General features: G+C 45.9%; 1 long non-coding RNA gene across 1 annotated transcript; it reads right to left on the minus strand.

Moving 5' to 3' along the window:
- Positions 1-1,647: 1,647 nt before the first annotated feature.
- Positions 1,648-3,986, minus strand: LOC146890444 (uncharacterized). Its single transcript, XR_014998750.2, has 2 exons — positions 3,469-3,986; positions 1,648-3,278 (listed from the first exon to the last, which is right to left on the minus strand). It is a non-coding gene; the product is annotated as an uncharacterized LOC146890444 (long non-coding RNA).
- Between the last annotated feature and the right edge of the window lie 2,247 nt (positions 3,987-6,233).

Below are 6,233 nucleotides of genomic sequence, written 5' to 3' on the forward strand. Positions count from 1 at the left end.
TCTTCTTTAAATGTACTTGAAAACTCTGGGGTTATTGAGGAGTTTGCAGAATCTCTACAGCAGGAGGCTTTCTGCTGAGAAAATCCACAGGAGGAGCTGGGAAGATGTGAGTCTTAAAGCACTTGCTTTGCAGACATGAAGAACTGAGTTCAAGTTCTAGAATCTTGTAAAAAAAAATTAAAGCGAGGTTTAAATAGCGAGTGTTTGTAATATCAGCACTGAGGAGGCATAGACAGAAGGATTTTTGGGATTTACTGGACAACTCACACGGCCAGTTTGTCAAGTTCCACACCAGCGAGAGATTCTGATTCCAAAAAACAATGTACAGCATGTCTGAGGAATGATATTCACGTGCAACACACACACACACACAACACACAAACACACACACATATATACTCACACAGAGAGAGGGGGGTAAGAGAGAGGGGGGCAATAGACTTTCAGAAAATGCTGCTTTTTGAACCCCACACTCTACTGAACCCTCACACTCAGCCCAGACAGGATGCTCAGTGGCGCAGTGACTCCTGGCACCATTAGAACTTGTGAAGTCTACACATGTATGAGTAAAGATACCATCTGCCGGCACAGATAGCCAGGCCAGCCACAGATCCAGTGACGCATGCATGAGATAACTCAGAAGTGGGGCTGGTGCTGCCAGCAGTTCCCTATATGGTAATGGGATGGCGCCTGCACATGCAAAGGCCCTCCCTGGAGCGTATATCTAAAGCTGGTAGGTCTAGAGTCTCCAACACGGCCAAGTCCTTCCTCCAGTGGTGACTCCTCGCTTGGCACTCCAATCTCGTATGTGTTATTTGCTACCTTGCTAGGAAATGGAAAAGGCAAAGCGTTTTAAATAGAGACAGACCTGTCACTCTTGCCTGTCTTCCCAACCAGCTCAGCTGTCCTTGCCCCGCCTCCTCATGCCCCATTAGCCTCGTCAGGTAACCAGAGCTTTGTGGTGCATGCTGATGAGTGAAAGAGATGTAAATGTCTGGATATTCCTAAATGAGCAAGAGTTTGGGGTTCAGCATGAAGCAGGTGAAACCACAGGACTCAGTGACTGAGCCCCCAAAGCTTGCTCCGTATTGTTTTTAGAACCCATGGACCGGGGAGGGACCACCACGCCCCTGTTTCACATTGCAGGCTTTAGATGACAGATGGTCCATAAGGGAAAGGCTTTGCTTTGTAAAATGGGGATACAGCAGAAGGATTAAGTGGGGACACTCTCAGGGTAAGAGAAGAAAACAGGAGAAAGGGATGTGTGGTATTAATAACATTAATTAGAAGCACAGATGAGGATATTTGGCCACCTCAAAATCTTAGCCAAGATTGACCTTCCTGGGAAATGTGAAGGATATGGCCTTGGTACTGAGATCGGTGTGGGTCAGAATCCATGAGGGGAGGAGGGAGGACTGGAGATGGGCTCAGCGGTTAAGAGCAGCGGCAAACCTCACTGAGGACCTGGGTTTGCTTCCCGGCACCCACACGGCAGCTCAGAACTGTCTATAGCTTCAGCTTCAGAGTGCTCGGTACTATCTCCTGGCCTTTGTAGCCATCAGGCACACACACTACACAAGCAGACATGAAGGCAAAATACTCTCCATACAAAATAATAAAAAATAAAAAGAACCCATCACACATCCGTATTCATTAAAGAAAATTTATGAGCTTCTTAAATCTTCAGCTTTTTCAATGATTGAAAAAAAAAGTTTACCGTAGAAACTGTGTGTTTAGTTGAGAATACTGATGTCGTTCGGTACGAGACAAAGAGCAGGAGGTAATTGGTGAGCAGTTTGGGTGGGAAAGGCTCAGCCCGCTGCGTTTCCCATGCACACTGGTCTACAGTCCTTTATGACGTTCAGAAATGATGCAGGACCTCCAAGGTCATCAAGCAGACCCTTCTCTTCGGCGTCATAGAGGAGGAAGCAAGAACACAGGTGGGTTCCAAGGCAGAGGCAGGCAGAGCACAGCTTAGGGAGCTGTGCTCTGCACATCCGAAGCTCAGCGCAGCCGCTTGCTGGATACAGGGCTGTGTGGAAAACACTTGCCGTCTCTGTGCCTGTTTCCTCCTCTGCGAGCTGTAAGTGATGGCTCTATCTTTCCTCGAGTGCGACTCACGTGTAAAGTGATCTGAGCAGCATCTGGCACTTAGTAAACTGTATCACTGCTGCCACTGTTGCTATCAGCACATATACATTTAAAATTAAATTTGTTCTTTGACACCCTCCCCCACTGTGTGCGTGTGCGCGCGCGCGTGTGTGTGTGTGTGTGTGTGTGTGTGTGTGTGTGTGTGTCTCTCTCTCTCTGTGTGTGGTGTGTGTGTTTCAATTCCAGATAGTGCCTTGGATGAAAGAACTATTTAACATACGTCTGTTGACCTATCCTTTGGGTGAAGGAAGATGAAAACCTCTAGATGGGGGTTATAAAACTGGCGGTATTTATTGTAAATAATATTATTTTCTCCCAGAAACTGGAGAGAATGAGAAGACTGCCCTGCACGTGCATGTATCAGAGAGAGGTCATAGCTATTTGCACTCAGAGAAGCGACGCTCCTGTGTAACACCTACCACCTCACTGGAATACTCCAGAGCAGTGCCACCTCAAAGTTGACAGCCACCTGGGGGCCCTTGCAGGCTGCCCCTGGGGGAGAAAAGGACATATTACCAAGGTCCCCACTTCAGCCAGGGCAACACAGCTTTCGGCTGCTTTTTGTGTAGTCCTTCTGTTGCTTTAAAGGGTTTAAAATCCACCGTGCTACACACCACAAGGAGAATAAGCACATGCCTTTTAGGAATCCGGTTCCGCTGATCCCGACTCGTGGTACCCTGCCATTTGCTGGGAGCTCTGGGTACAGTGATGTGTGAAATGCCCTCTGATGGGAAACCTAGACAAACAACAGCCTTGTCTGCAAGCCATCGCTCTACCGGCTTTGCGTTCCTTACAGTCCTTTTGTGTGCCACTTACGCGATGCATTTTCTTCTCATGCTTTAATGGCGGCCGAGGCTACTTTCTCGGGGATACCGTAAGACAGCAGAGAAATTAATGCACCGAGGGACCTCAAGCAGAAAAATCCATCTGACCTGGTGACAGTTGGTAAGCATTAGAGAAAATCTCATTTACTTGAGAACCATAACTTTGGCAATTTCATTTCGGCTTACTTCGCTGCCCTTCCCAAAGCCGCGGTTCAATCAGAGACAGAAAGAAAAAGTAACTTCGCTGAATTTGGCCAGAGAGAGGACTTCAAAGTGGCGATAACGCTGCCTGGAGAAAAGGACCTGTAAGAAAAATCTCATTGTTGTGGGTCCAAAGCTCACACTCAAGCCCGTTTTGGTGAAAACTTTAAGCCCTGTCCCCGATTTCCTTGTACAACTGATGAAAGGGAACCCCGCTCTGTGAGAAGGAGCTGGTGCCTGCTGCCCCCTCCCTCCTCGGGTGTCTTTAGGCGGCCTTATCTCCACCACTTACTTTTGTTTGTCATGAACGCCGTCTTCCCACTCATGCTGAAGTGGAATGTGCTCATCCTAGCGGGCAAGCTGAGAAAGAATGTCTGAAGAGAAAAATGGCGGAATTGTCAGTAAGGCCAATCAGACAGGAAGGGGAGGAGGCTCCTCACTCACAAAGGGGTTGGGGAGCCGGATGAAAGGGGAGCCCGACGTCTTCACTCAGCAGCTGGGGCCATCAGCCTGCAATTCCGTGATCTTGTCTCTAATCTCAGCGCAGAGTGACCTGCAGGCCGCTCTGCAGGGTCACGTGCTTTGAAGATTGTGATGGACAGACAGTCACTAAGGGTTTTATCAGTAGCCACGGACCTCTCTTCCTTAGAAGACCTTTGACCTGGGTCTTGTTCTTTTTATTTTCAGTCTTCTACCTGTGCCAAATTGAACTCTTCCAAATAGGCCTGATATAGGGATCTAGCCTTCTTAATGTAAATGTTTAGTTTTGAACTCAGGTTAAAATGTAATCAGCTACATCCCCAAGAGAAAGTTCATTTCTGCTTCAGACTCTTCTATACCACCAACTTTTGGAGGTACTACACTTTTCTGATAAGAGTCTACGTTAGTGTGCTTCATGTTGTTATAATAATATTCCAAAGCGTTACAAGATGAAGAGTTTTAAGTAGATCACAGTTCCGGAAGTTCAAAGGCCCCCATGCGGTCTTCTGCTGGCAGAGAGCCAAGATGTACTGAGGCTCACATAGTTATTAGTGCATTGCTTTGCTTTGTGTTTCTATAATGAAATACTTGAGGCAGCTAACTTTTTAGGAGAAGAAGTTTATATTTATCTCACTGCAAGTAGATTCTGGCTCTGGCAGGGACCTCACGGTAGATGGTGGACGGTGGTGGAGTCTGTACCAAGGAAATCCCACATGGTGGAAAGACAGGAGACAGAAAGGAAAGGGACCGCCTTGCTCCTTTTATAACAATCCTCTCTGTTGTGACTCCACAGGGTCACAACAGAGCAACCTTCTGAGAGTGTGTCATCAGTGAACTACACACTTCTCATTAGATCCTGCTTTATAGTTTTTTCCCACCAGGGTGGTCAATCCACTGATCACAGTGAACTTTTAGAGACATGTGGATCACATCCAAACTCAGATGTGGGAAGGCACAGAGAGCACACATGTATGCTTTCTGTTTGCTCTCTCTCTCTCTCTCTCTCTCTCTTTCTCTCTCTCTCTCTCTGTCATATAACCATTAGTATCCAAACATAAGGGCTCAGTTGCAATGGCTTCACTTAATCCTAATGTACTCCCCAAAGCCACAGCACACCTCTACACACTGTTGTTGGATCAAGTTTTCATCCCCTCAGCACCTCACAATGAGGATTAGAGTCTAACACCCAAACCACATTAGCTCAAATGCCTTTTAGAAGAAGAAAAAAAGATCAAGGCTTTATAACAAATAATCTAAGATTTTGTAGTACCTCTGAGGCAACGACTAATGTGTGTGTATGTTTGTGTGTGTGTGTGTGTGTGTGTGTGTGTGTGTGTGTATGTGTGTGTGTGTGTGGTGGGGGGACCAGACATAAAGGAGTTTTGCTTTATCTTTGATGTGTGGCTTAAACCGAAGAGTCAACGAACTGTTGGTTACATAGCTGTGTAGTTCTTAGGTATATAGGCTTATTTTAGCGGTTATGGTATGCCAAAGAGTTTCAATACTCTTTATTCACCAGAAATATAAAACTGTGTTGGGGAAACAGAATAATCTCAAATAGCAATTAGTGAGAAGACAATGTGATAATTAAGTGTATTTTATAGTGACAAAAATGTGCCAAAGAGTCAAGTGCAGAGAATGGAAGGCGGTAGAACGAGGTGTTAATTGCTTGGGATACAGTCAGGCAGGAAGTAGCACTTAGAGGCTTCTCTGACTTCTGGGCAGGGAAACCACTTAGGAGACAGCCTTCGAGCGTTTAAAACCCCTGCTTTTGGTTGTATTACATCACTCTGGCTGTGATCTATGGTTCTTGATATTGTGGTCTGCGAGTTAGCTTTGCATCTAAGGAGAAAGGGAAAAAGCAAGAGTGCTGTATTGAAGAGTTGAAGTCAGTTAAGTTAATGAAGGACTAACATAGGGCTCAGAGAACTAGGGCTCAGAGCAACTAAAGATCTTCTTGACCCCTAGGAAATTACTAGGGAATTAAGGAGCCCTGGGTCAGGAACCATTGTCAAAGGCTAAGTGCTAGTACAAAGGATGTTCTTATCATCATCATAATTTAGGGAAGTTAGGGTTTTAGAAGCCCTGTGTCACAATAGTTTTTCACCATGTCACTGGGTCTGGCCTTAAGGTGTCACTGGTTTTCCTAAAATTATGTCAAAGGGGGAAGGGACCTGCTTAAGCTTTTACAAGGCAGTTTTTAAGTCCAAGGTTCAGCTCACTCTTTCCTCTTAAAAGTGTTTGTTGCTCTTCACAAAGATTAATGACAGTGTGCCTTTAAAAAGGGTAAATTTGCTGGGCGATGGTGGCTCCCACCTTTAATTCCAGCATTGGGGAGACAGAGTAGACAGATCTCTGAGTTTGAGGCCAGTCTGGTCTACAGAGCTCGTTCCAGGACAACCAAGACTGCAAAGAGAAACCCTGTCTCAAAAAAACCAAAACTCCAAACCAAACCAACCAAACAAAAAAAGAGTAGACTCTACAACAGGATTTCATTTCCCACCACACCATTGAGTGGTGTGGAGCTGGGCTCTCCGTGGCATCCTCTCAAAGACCCAGACCCAGTGTGTTCACATT

The sequence above is a fragment of the Myodes glareolus genome, chromosome 21 (genome assembly GCF_982192425.1).
Source record: "Myodes glareolus chromosome 21, mMyoGla1.1, whole genome shotgun sequence".
Lineage (NCBI taxonomy): Eukaryota > Metazoa > Chordata > Mammalia > Rodentia > Cricetidae > Myodes > Myodes glareolus.